Source organism: Anser anser, assembly GCF_964211835.1.
Source record: "Anser anser genome assembly, chromosome: 14".
Classification (NCBI taxonomy): Eukaryota; Metazoa; Chordata; class Aves; order Anseriformes; family Anatidae; genus Anser; species Anser anser.
In genome coordinates, this window is record NC_139735.1 from 6,787,025 (window position 1) to 6,806,838 (window position 19,814).

At 40.1% G+C, this 19,814-nt stretch overlaps 1 long non-coding RNA gene across 3 annotated transcripts in view; it reads left to right on the top strand.

The window, feature by feature from the left end:
- Positions 1–19,136, top strand: part of LOC310881398 — a 45,311-nt gene extending 26,175 nt beyond the window's left edge. For 2 of the 3 annotated variants that reach the window (XR_014572348.1, XR_014572349.1), the window contains 3 exons: positions 606–705; positions 1,954–2,138; positions 18,406–19,136. This is a non-coding gene — a long non-coding RNA (uncharacterized lncRNA). Of the gene's footprint in view, positions 1–605; positions 706–1,953; positions 2,139–2,733; positions 3,581–18,405 lie in introns of those variants that run through there. The other variant, XR_014572350.1, reaches the window with a different exon arrangement.
- The last annotated feature ends 678 nt before the right edge of the window (positions 19,137–19,814 follow it).

Genomic DNA, 19,814 nt, shown 5'->3' on the forward strand with positions numbered 1-19,814 from the left:
GGCTGGGAAGGGTGATTCATCATTCAGAATTCTCAGAATAGATTTGCTAAATTTACAAATTCCATGTTAATTCTGATTCTCTTCTCCAGCCTTGACTGGCAGCAGCTGTTTACTTTGTTTAGCTTTACTTTTTGTCTTCATATTTTTTTTCCATTGAACTTACCTCTTCGTGGAAGTGTGCCATGAGATCCTGAATTGGTTTTGAAAACGAAGACAGAAATGAGATCAGTCAATACAGCAGTGAGGCAAAGCAAGAAAATATTTTTTCCTTTGTTTCATTTTCACTACACATTTCCTCCAATTACTCTAGCAAAGATTGTAGGCATGTTTCTAGAAAGATCGAAGTTTTGATGGTTGACGGATATTTGGGTGATGCAAACTTGCATTTCTTTGAGAAGCTGGTTCTTTGCACTCAGAGACGAAGCCACAATGCACTGTGACCTCATTGGTCAATCAAGCAAAACAAATTGAGTTTGAAGTAATTAATACTTGCTGCAATGTGCTTGGGAATATGCTAGCAACCAAGAACTATCTGCAGAGAATTAGTTCAATTAATTGTACTGACAAAGACGAAACTAATCAGATGAATTATTCTTTTTGTCCAGGTCTTACAATAACTATCAGTGATGGTTGGATTTTATGTTGGCTGCTGCACTGCTGGCACCCTCATTGGTGTTTTTCCTGATGTACCAGCACTGAGTCTAGGTGCGATGCCTTGTGCTTTGAAGCTGGAGAAGTATTACCTTTGCAAATTGCTGCTTTGTGAATGAGAGAGGGAAGGGAACCATATCTGGAATGTAGAGGTCTGCAAGGAAATCAGCGTCTGCAAATTCAGGCAGCTTTCCTCAGTCGGGTTTTACTGGACAAATTACATAGCTATGATCACTTGCTTTGAAAACAGATGTTATAAGTTACAAGGAGGCAGGAGAAGGTTTAATGCCATTAGGTGAGTCCTGCTATCCCCACAGAGAAGACAATAGCTTTAACCAGAATTTTTCTTTTGTGCTTAAACAGAAGACTTTTGTCATTCTTGAATCAAGCATCTCCTTGAATAAGAAAATGAAAGCATAAAATGTGGCATTCTCACAGTATTTTTATCCTGGTTTGATGTGGAAGTTAGGGTACCATTTCCTGTCTTTGATGTCTGTGCTTTAGAAGGAATGAGAATTAACTAGTGTCAAATGATTGGAGATTTAACAACCAGAACAATGGGAAGATCTGGGGTTGCCCAACCTCTAGAGAAAAGGGGTTGCACAAATATTTTTTTATTTAAAATAATAATAATAGTGGGGGAAGATGAACAGCTTTGTGTATTTGCTTGGGTGAGGAAAAGTTACCATGAAATTAAATAATATTGAGAAGTTTAAAAAATAATTTAGCTGCAAGGTTAATTAAACCTGGAAGGGATCACCTCTACCCTTGGAAGATTCTAAGATTAATTTAGGCATGACCTTAAATCTAATCTATTCCTCTATGGGACATGGGATAGGTAACATGACCTTTATCCCCATTACTCTTGTATCTGTGATTTGGGTACAAGTTGTGTGTGAAAGTAAAAAAAAAAAAAAAATTAAGCAGTGAGGATGTTTGTTTTCACCCACAATATCTAAGCATTGAAAGTGATCTAAGCAACATGGCTTAAATAACTTAAAATCGGTATAAGAAAACAAGAGGATTGGAGTTTGGGGGGGGGGGGGAGTAGGAGATAACTGCATTGCTTTGTACTTGTGCTTTGAATAGAGCTATCCCCATTTTAGCAGGGATACATAATTTCTGTCCACAAGAAATGCTTAGATGTCTCAAAAAAAACTATGTTAAAGCATCTCACCTGTAATGAGGAGAGGCAGGTGAGGACATTCATTTCTGTAGCAGGAACAGCAATAATCCATGACCTGAAATAAAAAAACACCAGGGTGGTTGGACTGACCATGCTTTCCCTGCTGCTCGTTACAGGCTGCTTCACCGGTGACTTTGAAAAGTCTCTGTCAGTCATGCCATGGATCACCTCCATTCATCGAGTGCTTCTGATGTGCCACACCAATCTCAAGTGAATTTTCTCTTCTGCATCATTCTTTTTTTTTGTTTGGTAATGCTCACCTTGACTGTTTTGAGGATCTACTGAGAGCCTCTGGTTGCAGGTGGGTGTGTATATATGCACGTAGGTACATGTATATTTGTATATGTGTGTGTGTGTGTGCATGTGTGATTTCTCAGGGACGTTTCCAGTGGTGTTTGAGGGTGTCTCAGGAACTTTTCTTGCTTAGGCTGCAAGATAGTGACACAAGGCTGAATGGTACCATAATGTACCCAAGTCAAGTTTTGAGACTCCATATTATCACAACCAGAACTAACTCCAGAGACCATTATATGCATTTATTATACAGTACTAAAGTATGAAAGACTCAATTAAAGTTTATTTGATATAAAATTAACACTCCTTTCTTCCTCTTCACTGTGCTGATTATGTTAAAACAGAACAATGAGGCAGCTGCAGTGGAACAGTATCAGAGAAATTTCTGTCAGCATTTACTATAGGCGAAATTATAAGGCTAGGTTTTCTCAGCCAGTTCAGTGAGCCAACTGGCTGCACATGTTGCAAATGCTTCTTTATACTATCATGAACTGCAAAAAGAATACATTGAATTTTTCTTCCCTTTTAAAAAGTAAGAGAATGGTGCAAACACAGGAAAAAATTACCATATTCAGCTCTTGCATTGTGCTTCTCCTCCACAGCTTTCCAGGGCTCTGATCCAGCAAAGCCCTTCAGTGCTTGTACAACTTAAGCACCTACGCAGTCCCTTTGAAGTCACTGTGACTCTTTTAAAAAGTGCAGTTAAACACATGCCTCACTTGAACTTTAGTTTGATTTGAATGTTGGAATTTTCCAAAGGGAAAAAATGTGTTTTACAATCAATGCAACATATGTGATCTTAGTACACAGGGAAAGCAGGATGGGAATGATCACCTCTGAAAACCAGGCAATGACCGACCATCAATCACAGGGACTGCATTTCTTCTACTTGCTTTATAGTAAAATAAAACTTCGGCAGACTGGGTTACTTTTTCAGGGTCCTTTAGTGTAATTTCTCTAGAAGCTTTTTGGATCTACTCCTATTAAATTTTATAGATTTCTATTCCGTGCGAGTGAAAAAATAATATTTCAAATGACAAGTCTATTGAAACCCTCATTTTTTTATCATAAGGATTTTTTTTAAAGCATCCTTCAATCTATTTTTTACTCTATGATGGAGTTGGAATAAGAATAGTAATTTGGCAATGTAAATTTGCATAGAAATATGCTGCCTAAGAACTCATTTATTACACCAGTTATAACTCAAGCAGATATGAAATGGCCTAAAGGTAAAGCAGAGTTGATGGCAGAATAAAAATGTGCATGTAACTTTCTATGGGCTTAAGTTTGTTGACTTTGTGATTATTTTCATTTAATATGTCTCCAGATGGAGATTAACTTTTTTTTTCCTGGATGTTTACTTCTGGCTCACTTGTACCGAAACAGGAGTATGTGCTCTGATTAACATTTGGTTTAATTTAAGTGTAGCCTTTCGATTCCTTGCTGAAATAGAACTTTTTATATATTTTTTTTATGGTCATTTATTTTTTTCTATTTTCCAATGGCTCAGAAGGGAGATTCCTGCATCAAAAGTAATCGCACATTGTAGGTAGCTACTGTAATTTTTCTTCCTTTGCAGTAGTGGATGCGTACTACTTTCTTTACATTCAGGTTCATTGAACATGATGTCAAAAGAATTCTGTTCCCAATTCTGCTGTGTTTTTATTTTATTTATTTATTTTTTTTCCACATTACTTCATGGCTTACAATTGACAAATCTAATTAACTGTAAATTTTACTCCAGGTGTGGGGAAAAAAAAAAGTAAAAAAAAAAAAAGTAAATTAGGGTTTGGTAAGAGAGAGCAGCAAAAGGTACTTTTTCCCAAGCTCACCCAACTGGCTCATACTCTGCTAAAATACTAAAATACATTGAAAAGTATGTGTGTTTTTAGTGGGCTTGCTGAGCTTGTGCTTTTTGGCAGAGTGGAGACAAGAGCAGTCTTTATTTAAAATAACTAAATAACTAAATAAATTCCCCTATGATATAATCAAACTTTGAGATAAGGTTCTAAATGCTGAAATGCTGAAGCCGCTTTAATGTTGATTATGTACATCTCACAACATCCAGTAGAGTCAGATAATGCACAGTTTCAGCAAAGTCTTGTTATCTTTCATTTCTTAAAGACTCGCCAGGGTATAAAATCCAAGTTTTAAGCTGAAAGTGAAGCTGAAATGTCATATGATATCACAGGGGCTTATTGGGCAATCACTATTTTTCTGGTCTCTTACTCTCTGTTAATGACAAATGAAAAAAAAAAAAAAAGAAAAAGAAGCCAAAATAGCTTGTTTCTATACTGCAGACAATAATGACCATCACATGGGTTATTACGATCATCATAGACTTGTATTTTTCAGCTGAAATAGTTTAATGTTATTTTTTATTACTGACTACTGTGGTTTGCTGCTTTAGAAATTAGCTCTGTAATTTTAAATATCTCTTTCTCCCATGTATTATGGCCATATAAATAAGGGTAATATTTTTCTCCCATTGCTTTTGTTTAGTTTTCTGACTCCTTCCATATTGATTTGTCTCAGTGCTCTGTGAAATTGATTACATTTGTTTCTTTAGAAATGAGGCTTCTGGAATTCTGCATTATATTTACCACTCAGGAAAAAAAAATGACAACAGAGAAATGGGTTTCTTTTAGAAATGAAACAAAAGCCTCATTTGGATGAGAGTTAATTTAATGAAAGTATTTAATCTTCCCCTCCTCCTTATCCAGAAGCAAGAAGTTATGGTACTTCTTTATTTTAAGATTTCCTTGCCATGTTTATTGTGAGTCATTTTCGGTTTACTGGCAGAAATGAATTTTTATTCTGTTAGGCCTGCTGAGATTACCCTGCTCTGTGACAAGGAGCTGTAGTCTTTTTTCTGGTTTGAGCACCATCAACAGACTGAACTATAAGACTCTTTATAGTATATTCACTTAAATTCCGTACTACTTGTCACATGCATTCCTGCTCCTTTTTACGTGAGCAGAAGAAATGGATGGGAAGGTGGCAGTTGCTTTCGTGGAAGTTTACATTTTGTTGGATTAATGCAGAGGATTTCATTCATCCCCTGACCTGTCCCTGTACCCAGACTGCGTAAGGTCGTAGTGCAGCATCCCTGCCAGCGAGCAAACCTCTTCCTGCCAGCTCGGTAACGAGATGTGGCTCCGCAGGCTACGCTCAGCAAAACTACAGCTGGGTCGCTCTGTCTGTTTTCATGGCAGTCCACCACTGGGAAAGCTGAACTTCATGGAGAGGTGGGGCTGGCATCTTGCCCTGAGGCTGGGGTGAGCTCCGTGAGCTCAGATTGAGGTGGGGAAGAGCGAAACAACTTGGCTCTGTGCTCTGCACTGCTGCTGGGGGAGCTCCCTGAGCTGGAGCAGCCTCTGCTGTTTGCAGATAAAACTCTGTCTCGTTGGTTGTCTAATGTCAGCCTAGTGCCTTTTTTTGGAGACAAACAGACCATCCTGACCTCACTTGAGAGCTGCAATGTATTGCAGACAAGCAGGTGCCTAATCCTCGTGACAGGAGGCAAGGCAGCTGCATCCCAGCTGTGTGGAAACCCTCCGTTGTTATAGAGACTGGGATGTGGGTATTTTCTGTCCTCTGGCCTGTTGAAGGTGGAAAAGGAAACTAAACCACCCCTTGACACAAAATGTGTCTTTTAGTGAAATTAAGAAATTCCCCCAAAGAAAAATGACCACAAGTCAGGCTATTCTTTCTCTTTCTCCCACTTCCTGCCAAGGTTTTATAGCGATTATCGAACAAAGTCCGTGTCACAACAGATTAATCTCTTAAATGATTTTCCCTAGAGAAGGCAAAGCCCATGGGCATGAGTGCAGCCAACATGATGTTACAACAACCTGCTCCCGGGTGGCTGCTAGGAGAGGATCAGAAATGGGGGCTGCTCTGAAAGCACTTGTCCCAGAGGACAGCTTTTCCAGGGACCACTGAAAGAAGTGAGGGGAGGGGAATCAGGGAGCCGAGGGGGAGGAGATGTCACAAGTGTTGTGGTGAGAGGGTGCTAGATGGCAGAGTTTGAGACCTTGGCTCAGAGAGCTGAGAATATGGTATCTACTGTGCAGGCCAGCATAGCAGCAAAGGCAAGAACTGAACGGAGACCGATGGAAATGTGGAGTGATCTGCCTGCGTCAGAGACTGATAACGTGCTTGATCAGGCAGGGTTTATCAGTGAATTCTTGTTGAATTTCCATCTGCTGGACTGCATTTCAACTGGGTGTGGGATCTAGAAGTAGTTTTAAACACCTTGAAATATCTTAACTCTTTCTCTCTGCTCCATTGCTTAGAGTCAGGCTCCAGTTACAGACCAAGGGTGTTGGGGTAAGTATTGCAGACCTTGTCAGCTAGTCACAGCTACCAAAATCTGCGTGGCATTAAAGGCTGCCTCACACTCACTTTGTGGTACTTGTGACTTCCACTCTGGCCTCTTTCAGATGAAAAATAAAAGGCCCAAAACACCTGGTTAAAGGAAATGCTAATCTGACCGTAGGGAGAATTTTTGTAGATATTTTCCTAATGAGCAAATTATGCCATTTGGAGTATCCCAAAAAGGCATAGTTAAAAGGGAACCTCTTGATGTCAAACAGTTATTTTGGTCAGTGCTTCAGGATGTTTTAAAATGTGCATTGATGAATATAAACAAATCACCAGGGATTTATTTATTTTCAGTGCAATGCTATTGACAGGAGAAACCAGAAAGCATATCTCTTCAAACCATTACTATCTCAAGATGTAAATCGTTAATGATACCACGTATGCCAAGCCTGTACATTATTTAGACAGCTATAATAGTTCTGATGTTCCGATGAAAGCATGCTCTGAACAGAAGTCACCGCACTCTTCACTGCATGCTTAATCAGATTTTTCAGTCACTGTATAGCGAGAAGGATTTTTAAACCCCAAAACCTGCAGTTTATGGCAAATTATAATGTTTGACAGGGTGAAAACATGCTCCTCTTCAAGTCACTGTCTTCAGATGAACTACACCTTCAGAATATCCTTATGAATTAGGGAAATTTCATAAATGCTGTTTTGTAGTTGAGGAAACTTGTATGCAGACAGTACATGCCTGTCTCAAGGTCATGGCAGATTTCCTCTCATTTACTCCCCTCCCTAGCTCTAGGTCATGGTAACATAGTCGTGTTTACACCATCTCTTCCCTGCCGTAACTTGATGATAGTGGGACTGCTGCTGGTGGAACCTCCTCCTTCTTCAAGCAGGAGCCACAGCTAGGCTTAGCCTTGGCCTTGCATTTTGTAAGAGGGAGAAGATCACTGGAACCACCTCAGAATAAATCAGTCCAATATTGCATTCATGAAATGAGAGTCTATTCGACAGAGACAAAAAGAGCATCAAGCAGCCCATGGTGTTACTTCTAAGCACTCTCTTTGCAGCTCCCTCCAGTGCTATGACAGGAGCCACTAGGTCCACAGATGTTGGTGCTGAGGGACACAGCACTGGGACAGTGTGATTCAAGGCCTCTTTTGCCCACCAGCATGGACTTCATTAGCATTCAGAAGATTTGCAATCTGACTGTTCACTTCTTTGATCTCATGGTAGCAGTATGTTTTGTATCCCTACATGGAGTCTGTGGTTCAGATAGTCTTCTTCCAAGGTTGCTTCTCTCTCTTGGCTGTTTACTAAAGTACTTAAGTCCTTCAGCATCATCACATGAGGGACTTGATCAGTGAAGCAGAAATTACAAACACAACAAACTGAATTTTATATTCCCAATCCTTAAATAGCTTTACTGAGGGAGAGTGAAGGGGCTGTGCATCCTTTTCATTTCCCTTCCCCCTCCAAAATAATCTCAAGTTTCATGTATCTCAGGTCTTTCTAGCTATTCTTCTCTCACGTGCTTTGAAATCATCTCATCTCACGTGCTTTGAAACCTCTCATTTCTAGAAATGCTATCTCCTGCCACCCTCAATCTGATTTCTGGAAATGAGTCAGTCTCAAATTAATCTTCTGGATGGAAAGCTGGCCCTTCCCGACCGGCTTGATGGGTGACTCATGTCTTTGCTTCTGTCTCCGCCCCAAACATGGCAGCCTGAGTCACTGTCCTTCATCACATCTATCATATCCCCTGCTTACTGAGTTGGAAACTCTCAGCTGATGTGTGCATCTAAGCTCCCGAGCTGTCCGAGTGCTCTGACATGACCCGCGGGCTCCTACGACCCCGTTGCCCTCCGTCTCCATCACTCTGTCGCCGCAGTCAGGGACAAGCACTCTTTCAACATCTTCCTGGAAAGGACTCGTGTGGTGATGGGAATTACAGAGTAAGTCCTGTCTCAGCGTTTGGTTCTTTGATCGCTTCTGGACATTAGCATTGGAGCTAATCACCTAGTTAATTAAACTGTCTCAAATATAAGCCAATATTGGGCCTTGGCCCAGACCTTTTATTTACGTTTCTGACCAGCCTCAATTCTTCATTTGGCAATATATCAAAATGTACAGATGGATCAAAATAGTTCATCATTTCCCAGTCAAATCTGATTCTTTGCAAATAGTAACCCAGACTGTCACAGATGGTATACACAGGACTTGAATTATACATATGCAAGCTGGGAGCGCTTCGAAGATGCAGCCAGCCAGAACAGACACCGTGCCTCACGGAGTGCTTCCCCACTCACATCCTACCTGCAGGTCCAAAAAAGTTCCCTGTGGAAGTGGATGGGACGACTGCCATCCTGCAGCCAGGCTGCGTCGACCTTGTACAGAGCTCAGCCAGTGAAGCCCGTTACTGTCAGAGAGCTGCTCACCACCAGCTTGTAGGTACTGTACGCTCAGAGGAATTGTCTGACATTCAGATATTCAAATATATATATTACAGGAGACTTTGGTCTTCAGCAAGCAGAAAGCATCTCATTTAGTCGGATAAATTATTCATTGTAAATAATTTGTTCAGCTCCACTACCTAGCAACAAAAGGGTTTATTTTTCCTTCCTTCCATGCATATAGGATTTTTCTGTCAACAGTAATGGGGAGATACACAGAACAAGTACATTAATATTAGTGTTTGTTTTTGGTTTTGGTTTTTTTCCCTATCTACATCTTCTTTAGAAATGGGTATAATGTAAAAGTGTAGCTATATTGGTGTTAGCTTCCAACCCAGGGAGCTCTACAGAGAAATCTCTTCTGGGCGTGTACAGTGGCATGCATTCCAACAAGAATGTATTTTGCAGTCAAGTAAGTATTAGAAACTACTTTTTTTTTCTTTTTTTTTTCTTTTAGTATTTTTATGTAAGTGACACTTTTAGCTTTATGAACTTCTTTCTCTATTTCCCCTAGTTAAGGACATAACAAAATGTAAGAACTATGGACTAGAAGTCCAACTAGTCAAGTAGACTGTCGAACAGCAAGGGACTCTACTCTTTTGAGTAGAAAAGCATGACAAGCACAGAGCAGTGCTTCTCTCAGCTTTCAGATATTTATAACTAGGGGTCATTATGAGCTAGGAGGGTGTCTTTCTATTTAGTAATCTCTGGATATTTCTTCCATAAGTTGGTCTAATTTACTTGTGTGTGTGTGAATTCATTTGTGGTTATGGTACCAAAAGCAGAAGTAATATTCTTTGTTCATCCAGTTTAACATGTTGCCAGTCTTATTTTTCCTTTTAACCTCTTCTGATGCACTTGCAGAATTTCCAAGAAAAGAAGTGCATGGTCCACGCTGTCCTATCTCCATCAGTCCATTTGAAAAAGAACTTGTGATTTACAGGTGATTATGTAGCAAATTCTGAGGCCCATCAGTTTACCTGTATTGTTTTTCTCTCTGTTGGTATCTGCTTATCTCAGTGACCATTCTGTGTCTTGAGGTAGAAAAGTATTTTGTCCTGTAAAACAGTACTTATACCTTTGCTTGAAATTTTTGCATTCTATATTCCTCTGCTGAAATTACCTTCTTCCTTTCCCTGTTCCCTCTTATTCTTGTCATCTGTTTTACTATTCTTCTGGCAGCCCCATCCCAAAGGTGGTGTTGACTTCAGAAGAGAAGTTGATAAATAATACCACATTTAGGCTGTGTAAACAGTGTTGATCTTTGGTCTTTTCTTTCTTCTATGCAACCTTCTAACTAGGCAAGCAGAGAAGAAAAGACTATGTTCATCTACCTCAGGCTACTCTTTCCTTACTGAAAGCTTTGCTACAAAGGTTATTCAGAAGGGGAGAGAAGTAAATCTATATTTGTAAATAAACAGCAGGGTAAATAAAAATATTCTATTCTGTAAGTATTAGATGTTCATCAAGGTTGAATAGCAGAAAAGTTATCACGAGATAGGTAACTTCTTATGCACTAAAAAACATCCCATGATACCTGCAAATAACTTTTCTATAGCAAGAAGTAACAAATGCTGGGGATTTAAGTTTGGAAGTTTTAAGTTTGGCTGGTTTGGAAGCTGTAACTTGTTAAGACTTTTTTTTATTATTTTTTTTTTCTTAAGTCTTGAAGTATAGTATTCCCCAAAATGATGCTGTGGCAGCCAATTCTTCATTATGTTATGATGCATATATGCTCAGACACTCATTCAGCTGTAATTTCCCTTAGTACCCACACTGAAATAATCTCGAAGCATTTACTTTCTCAAACAAGTAGAAATCATGCCAAAAAAAATAAAAACAAAATTTGTTCTCTGAGCTATTTAGCCACTTCTGCAGGAAGAAGTGTAATCCAAGAAGCAAGGTTGCAAACTGTTTTCTCCATGTGGCTGGCAAACACAACAAATGATGCTTTTAAAAGGGGTGAAGAATAACAGAATAAGAGACAACTTTGATTGCAAAAGTACTTTGTGATCTCAGCCTGGTCTGGTATGTGTAATGGTAGCGTCTGGTACTTCACGATCTGGAAAGTTTATATTAATGCTCAGTCTTTTTATCGAAACTTCACAAAATAGCAAAATCCCTACTGTACGTTTCAAAAGAGAAGATAACTACTGATTTCTTCATTTAAGCCACATTTTCATGGCAATAGAAGATATTAGTTTGTTTTAATGCAGCAGAAGACATAAAAGGAGGAAATCTTTGCCCTGAAGAATTGAAAAGAAAATGGATATGAGAAAGGAAGTCAGAAGGGCAAGCAGTGTTAGCTCTATTTTATAGACAGGAAATGGAGAGCAAAGAATGATTGTTTTTGTCAAGCCTTTCTAGAGAAAAATAATGATACCAACTGTGCATCAATGTAACTATCTCTATCACCAGAGACAGAGAGAGAAAGATGAGGATATTAGATTCAGGAAATGTGTAACCAAAACACCATTGAAATAAAGAAGAATCTTTGAATCAGCTCAGAGGAAGCTAGTTCACTTTCTAGTGATTTAATCAGTGAGTCGGGATGAAGATTTTACCTGTCATGGACTTCTGTCTCAAACTGGTATTCTGTTATCCTTTTTGCATTTCAGCATCCTTAAATTTGGTGCCACAGAGAGCATTGCTTCCTTATGAATCCATGCAGCTCCCAGTGCCCGCAGTGTCTTAGAACTATTGCAGTATCCATATGGAATGGTAATAATAAATTAGGTGTTCAAAATGATACAGTTGATCTGAAGAGTTTCTTGAAGCTGAATTAATGCCAATCTGGTGGTTCAATCCTTTTCAACCCAAAGTTTCCTCAACTGGCTACTTGCTGCATTCTGCTATGGAAACATCTTTGTTGGAGTTGTCACTGCCTTTTGTCTTGCAAGTCATTCTCTGTGTGTGGCAATAGCAGGGGTTCTTCATATCTAAATTTCATTTTCTCATGTGGCTTTTACGAGTCTCAGTTCAAACTCTGCCCAGATGGTTCCCCCATGTCAGAATCCATCAGGCATTTTCTTTTCCATCAGTCATGAACAGGATCTGGGGATTTGGGCACATGGTACTGTCAGAACAAAAGCAAATGCCAAGCAAAGAAATCTGTCTTTCTTTCTTCAATTTCTTTTTTTTCTTTTCTTTTCTTTTCTTTTCTTTTCTTTTCTTTTCTTTTCTTTTCTTTTCTTTTCTTTTCTTTTCTTTTCTTTTCTTTTCTTTTCTTTTCTTTTCTTTTCTTTTCTTTTCTTTTCTTTTCTTTTCTTTTCTTTTCTTTTCTTTTCTTTTCTTTTCTTTTCTTTTCTTTTCTTTTCTTTTCTTTTCTTTTCTTTTCTTTTCTTTTCTTTTCTTTTCTTTTCTTTTCTTTGGTAGGGGTGGGGATAGGGATATGTCTGTTGGTATTGGTTTCACAGGATGCTTACTTGGCTGTCTCAGAAGTGACCATACATTTAAAACTTTTCTTTAAAATAACTGGAATCCATTAAAAGCTCCCATTTGTATTCAGGGCATTTCAGCACTGAGCAGCATGAAAGGAAGAGATCAATAATCACATTGCAAGACCCAACTTCTTGCTCTGCTGGTCTAACATAAGCTAGCTCAGCTCCAATACTGAATCCAGTCCTCCCTATTTTGTCCTTCAAATGTAGTATTCCACCTTCTTCCCCTTTACCTTACAATCCTCTAGGGCTCTTTCCCAATTCAGCTATGGTAGGAGAGACAGGAGGTAAGATGGTAGGAGACATACAGTGATATGTTACAAGTTAGCAGTATGACAGAACTAACTATTGCTTCCTAAGTTAAAATTGTAAAATTTGTGACTAGGAGGGTCTCCTTCTATTTTTTCTTATTCTTCAATGTTTTCTCAGCTCAAGTAATTTCTTACATAAGATTTATTATCATTAATGCAGTTCTCCCTCCTATTCTGCTCTGCCTTTTATCTATCTTCAGGTTTTTATATCGCTCCCAAGTCTCAATGGTTTTCTAAAAATATTTAAAGTGCATTTCAGGTTTTGTTGTTGTTTTAAAAGCTAGTAAACTTTCCCCAAAATTATATCTTGGCATTACTGATGCCTCTTTCAGCAACAAAGCAATAATCAGTGGTACGTCCTATTCATTAATGCTCCAAGATGGGAGAACTAGAGGGGACAGGTGCGTAGCCAAAAAAAAAAAACAGCTGCCTGTGAACAAAGTGGATATGTTGAGGGAGGATGGAGGGAGAGAGAAAATCTGAATGTGGAATCAATGCCAGAAAATGATGGATGCAGCAAAAGAATTAAGAAACCGAAGTGAGATGCCCTTCTGCGTGACCATGTGCCAAGTCAGGGAGAAGGAATGCTAGGATGTGTTGATGTTTGATTCACTGCTGGTTTTGTGTCATGCTGAATCTGGCAGCCACGCAGTGTCTGCTGTGTGTCACAAAACTCGTGTGGTGAGAAACCACATGAAAAAAATTATGAAGGGGAAAAACATTGGCACAAGAATTTCAGGCTGTCAGTCCCTGAAATGAAAGCTTGCTTTAGGTATAGTAGCAAATCCCTCTAGTCTACACTTTCTTTCACCTTATTTGTGACTGGGTCTCATTTTCTACTGATTCCAACTGCACAGGCATAAAATAGGCTTTGAATGCTGCTGTATGAATAGGAAACTTCTGTTTTTGCCGCATACTATGCTTAAATGGTAGCTCTAGCTTTATGCACATGTGACTTAACAAATAAAGTTTAGGCCAAAAGATGCTACGAAATGTTTGTTAAAACTTGGACCATCATTTTGCAGAGCCAGGTTTCTGTCAGGACTGGAGTCTCAAGGTCTAGGGTACTGAAATCATTAGATTTTGATGCCTGCCTGAGTTTGGAGTCTGAAACAGTAATTTGGAGTTTGGAGCTGCCTTTGTTCATGTGAACTGTCTTAGTTCCAGGGTGAAACACTGAATGGCAGCATTAGTAGCTGTTACACTGTTCTCAAAAATAACCACCAAGTTGTGCAGACTTTTCAATCTTTTTTCTAATTGCAGGATAGCTAAGGGATGCAGGGAATAACTGGGACATAACTTGAAAATTTATAAGGCACCCAGAGAGAAACTGTCACCCCTTTCTATTTGGAACAGACCAAGCCCTGGAGAATATAATGTAGAAAATAAATTTTACTCCACTTTTTGTTTTCCCTCTTTCACCTGTGCAATTTTGGGTTGGCTTAAAGTACAGGAACCAAAATGCTGGTACAGGAGAAATGTTGTTGTAATGCAGTTTGAAGGCTAAACATCAAGATGTCTTTGAAACAACAGAAGGGGGTAGAGGAGAATTTATTTTTCTGAGGTTTCAGAACTAGGTTTTATCTTCTAGCACAAAAGTAAATGGAATTCACATCCAGACTTCCCTTGGTTTGTTCTCCAGCTAAGCGCTGATCCTTTCAAGTTTTAGTCATGTCTTATTCTTCAGCAATCTTCAAATTTGACACTGAATCTTAATCCACAAAAGGCAAAAATCTTGAACGCTTCAGGTATTTTCAAGATTGGCAGTAATATTAGGAGGTAGCCAGAATTTCACATTGTTCTTCTTATCACCCTCTTGAACATCCAAAAGCAGAGATTTGAGTTTTGTGAGTAATTACCAGAGTGTTCTAGGGTAAAATTTTCATCAGCTAAAATAAGGCTTTTATTTCTTTGTAGTGAAATGGGAAATTTGCTTGCTCTTAGCAAAGCGAACATATGTTTATCCCATGTGAAAATCTGCCATTAGCGCCTACAAGCTTCTAGTTTACACAACATCTATTTTCTTTTGCAGTGGATAATGAAAGACATGTCAGAGTCACCCAGGCTCTTCTGTAGTCTCACAGACCGTTGTTCCAGGACCTGGGAGCAAAGGCCATGGCATCCATTCCTCAGATTCCCAATGTTGTGCACAAAAATTAAACATCATATATATATTTAAAAATTGGCTTTAAAACCCCTTCAAGAAGCCAAAAATAATACAGAAAAGGAGAGCTTTATTTTTCTTTCTGTCTGTTCATTCAATGTCTCATGATAAGAAGAGGAAAATCTTTTGTTGGATTCTGCAGCAATGTTTTGGCCAACAGTGTTAATTGTTTTCTTTACTTTTAATGAAACAAACTGCCTTGGGCTGAAGCTAAATCTCTCTAAGCCACACAAGTGAAGATTAACTTCTTGTCCTTCCTCTTTTGCAAAACTGTCAGAAAAATATCACTTCCCTTTTCCATTTCCTCCTTAAAATGTTGTACACCTCCTTGCTCAGCATCCTTCTCAGCTCAGAGCTAGAGAGACACACAGCAGAGTCACAGCTTCGTTTGCCTGGACCAATGCAAAAGGACAGGACATTCCCACTGCATTTGAAGCAAGATTGCTCTCAAGGTTCACACACCAAGCAGAAGATCTTTTCTCATTTCAGAAGAGGAGCCAGGAGCAGATCATTTGATGAGCTGATATTAGGAACTGGTAGCAGCGCAACAGGCTGATGCCACTGTAGTACCGTCTGTGAAGTCTTTTAACATGCTAGCATTCACTTTTTTAAAGCTCCTTCCTACACAATAGCACACAATCCTTCAGCTTTTTCACTCAGTAAGCTCACTCATTGTAAGCTAACTGGAAAAAAAAATAGAAAAAATATTGGGAAGCTCTACAGCAGAAGTGCTGTGAGTCTTGTAGACTGGACTGCACTCAGGCAGATGCTAAGTGGGCTAAAGACAGTATTGCTTGCAAGAAAGTTCCATAAAGTGATCAGACTGGGATCATCAAACAACCTGTGGCATCCAAGAGAACACTGCTAATATCCCATGATTCTTGTTATACCTAATACTTGGGTGGCAATGAGCCAATGTTGCTCGTACAGTGTGTTGTTGTTGTTGTTTGGTTTGGGGATATATATTTTTTTTTCAGGGTAAAAGATGCTCCAAGAAGTCAGAGACCATTTTTCTGCATGTATCAAGAGCTGAGTCTCATGATTTTTTCACAATTAATTCTCCTAGTACATCAACGTGGAGAACTGCGAGATTATGGGAGACCAGGACATTTACCATAAAGCAGGAGGAGAGCATTTCTGGTGGATTTGAAAGACTCAAAACCCAGGAACAAAATTTAAAAATACAAAAATTATAGGACAGTAGGTTCTGAAGGCAAGCTGACGATGCTTTTCCCAGAACAAGCTAAAACTAAACAGAATTAAGTTCTAGGAGAACAACAACAACAACCAACAGAAAAAAAAAATTCAGAACTCAGGTAGAAAAGTTGTTTTGGAAATTTAGTTGCAATTTCAAGTGTTCTGTATATGTTGTTCCATGCGACTCAGTAGCATTTCTAGCATAAAGATTTTTAGAATTGGCAGGAATATGTGACTGGAAAGGAAGGATGAAAAAAAAAGCTGTTTTTTTTTTTTTCTTATCAAATTACTTATTTTGATCTCAAAAACGTGGCTATTCTTTTTAGAGAGGCATGTTCAGAGGGGAAGAGCAATCCCTCGCCAGCTAGTATTTTGCATCGTTGCTACCTGCTAATTATGTGAGGCAATCTTCAGAGAGCCTGATAGACACATCCATAATACCTGCTTGATAGGATTTCAGCAGAACTTTGTCCCTCTTCTCATCACATGCAGACACAATGACTCTGTAGCGTTTTGACAGCCGTGTGTCTGAGATGTCTGTTATGAAGGAGACGAGAAGGAAGATGTTCCAGGCTCCCTTGTTGCCACCCTCCTGATGAGTAATTCCAGGCAGTTTGGAGCCTCCTCGTGGTCCTCTCTATCACCCCCACCCCTCTGTTCCCAGCAGCACATTCTGTCTCCTTCAGGAGTCATGCCAGCCTCTCAAACCTAAATGGTACATTATGTTAGATTAATTGGCGAAGAAAACATCCACAGAACAAGGGGAGGTGGGGGAAGAGGAAGGTTTGCTTGTCAGAAGTGTCATTTTATCACACTGAAAATCATAGAAATGGGGAAAAGAAGGATCCATCTTGTAAACGAAAAGAAAATGCTTGCCTGGAAGTGACTGGCAGTAACTTGGAGCGAAGAGGGAAGAGATGAGGTGCTGGGGAAGGGAGGGGAGAGAAAGACACGGTCCCAGTCGGTGTGTGATGGCTGTCACCAGTGCAAGCGGGGCTCCGAGGAGACAGCTTCAGCTGTCTGATCTGCGTGGTTGGACTGGTAGCTCTCCTCTGCCACGGGTGGACTCAGAGCAGGCACTAAACGAGGCCCTGGGGGGGAATCTTTTGGTGAATTGGCCCCTGGAGAAACTCTCAGTACAAGCTGAGCACTGTGTTTCTTTCAGGTGGCCGCGTCCTGGCAGTGTCTCCTGCTGCCTCTCACAGCTGGCCAGAGTAGAACCCACACAAAAGCCTCTCCCTGCTTTTGCTCTTCTCCTGTGCATGCTGCCAGAAGAGCTCTGCTCTCCCTAGGATAGAAGATGTCTAATTCCTGCCTCACCACATCTGTTTGCGGTCACTGGAGTTATTTGATGGGCTCCTCTCTAACTCGGTCCAAACTCTTCAGCAAGGACGGAATTCAGTTGTCACTTCTCACCAGAGCTTTGGCAGCCCAACGTAATCCTGCAGTTGTGGAGTTTATTTCTAATTTTCCTTTTTTTTTTTTTTTCCTGTTAAACTTTCCCCACCACTGTATTCCCCATGTGCTGAGACCTCCCTTGTGTTGCCAGTTTGCTGGTTCCTCGTTCCTCCTTTGCTTTTCACCCACACAGTTTTCCCTTTAGTGTCCACAAGCAATCTATAGCACTACTTTTTTTTTTTTTTTTTTACTTTTTTTTTCTTTTGAGTTTTAATTTCTTATGTGCTTTACATATACAGAATCAATTTGGTATAACCCACTGCAAGAACTATTTTCGTTACTGATTTTCAAGTGGGAATTGAGCACCCATGTTAACAGAAATATAAGATTCCCCACATGGGAATTCTGGGCTCTTTTTCATACTTTCAGTGCCAAAACTCTATAGAAAGATGTTGTCTCATTCATTCTGACTGACCCTGGCAGACATGAAGCTGCTATGCAATAATTAAGTATTTTTATATGAAAGCTAGTTTTTATAGTAGCCTACATGCCATACATCAGTGTGGAAAATAAAATAAAAAAAAATAAAATTCTTAATTTCGTGCCAAATGTTTTATGCTGAAATTCAACAGATCAAGCAAAATGACTTCTTTCACACAGTTTTGCTGTTGAATTTGCTTCCTAACTAAGGACCAGGAGCTGACTTTGTAGCTGATAACATCCAGTAATGTCAAGCAATTCAGTATTAGGGAGGAAAAACAAAACAAAATAAAACAAAAACATTCCAGTGGAAGGATGGATAGAAATAGACTGATAGACTGAGAGTATGGAAAGGGTGTTGAAAATGCACCTCTGAGGTTTCTCAAGGTGTGGCTAAGCAAATGTTTAAATTCAGTTTCATTAGAATTTGTGTTTGAGACAGGAGAAATCACAGGCCTCACGAAGTTCCTCATGCTCTCTCTTTTACACCTCTAAGGTGAATGTGGAGCAGAATGCCAGGAGAAGGAGAAACTAGCTTCTAGCCTGGATGTGAGACCAACGTGAAGTTCCCACTCCTACCTGAGGAGATTTGGCTTTCCTGGGTAGAGCTGTAGGCACAGGGGGGTTCCTTCAGCCCCCCATAGGATACAACTCCTCCTCGCTTCCATCTTCAGCGTTGGTGGCACGGCACGGGGACACACCGAGTGCCCACAGCTCTCATCGCATGGCTTGCCACCCTGTGTCGCTGGGCCTTGCTGGGGATGCCATTGCCAACATGCAGGGCACCTCTTCGTTCTGTCACATCATAGTAACGTCTTACAAGGAGATTTGTTGTTTCAAAAGGAGAGAAATAAGCAAGTACTGTTTGCAAACTGAGACAGCTTGTTAGAGCGTCTTTGGAATGGATTTCTCTCTGTGCTTTTTGTTGACCATTTATTTCCTTCAATTGGAGCATGAAAGGACCAAGCATGTCCAATGCAACTTCCCTATGCTAAGTACCACCTGCCAGGCAAATAAAGATAATCTATCAGTCACTTTTCCTCTGAGATCATAAGTTTTCAGAAAGAAATGCTGGTGCACACCCACGCTGCTCCCCTTACTGCATTCCCTTCCCATCCAGACTGCAGTGTGACTAGGAGCAGAAACAACACAGAAAATTCATCTATCTCAATAGTATTTCAAATCTAAAACTTAACCTACAAGTAAGTGACTTACCCCTGGCACCTCCACAGTAATTGGACTCAATTTTAGATCACTTTCAGTAGTAATACCTGAACAAAAGGGCAGTAGCAGGATGGAAGGGCAGGATGGAAGATATTATTAGAAGATGTTATTAGAAAGACAAAGGTAGATTAAGTGGAGGGAAGGAAAAAATACCAGCCCAGCCACTCCAGCATAAACAAAATAGAGTAAAATTAGAGCTGGCTGTAGGCAGAGCTTTGAATGACTGAAGAGTGCATTTGCAGCCTGCTGAGCAAAGGCAATTCTGCCCCCACACTGACGCACAGAAGATTTGGATTAATTTCAGTCCAAACAGGTAGTGCAGCTGCAGTTTGGGGCTGATAGCTTGGTAGGAAGGCAAAACAGAGGACTGATGCGGGCCTGAGTACACTACACCTGCTGGGTAACAGAGATATAAATGCTAGAGCAGGGGCAGCCAAAACGCGTCTCTTAAGCAACACACAGCTTCGGAACAGTTTTAGCACAGCTTCCACAACAGAGAGGTGTGATGTGAAGCTGCTGCGAGGACCGAGGCTGTAATCAGTTTTCCCTGTCATTGAGGTTCGAAGGGAAGTGGTAGGATTGTTTGGGCAGGCTCCAGGAACAGCTGGATGAACATCTCTCAGGATGGCTTAGGGCAGGCCTGTCCGCCCCTAGCCGTGGTCAGGGCGACCCTTTTAAGGT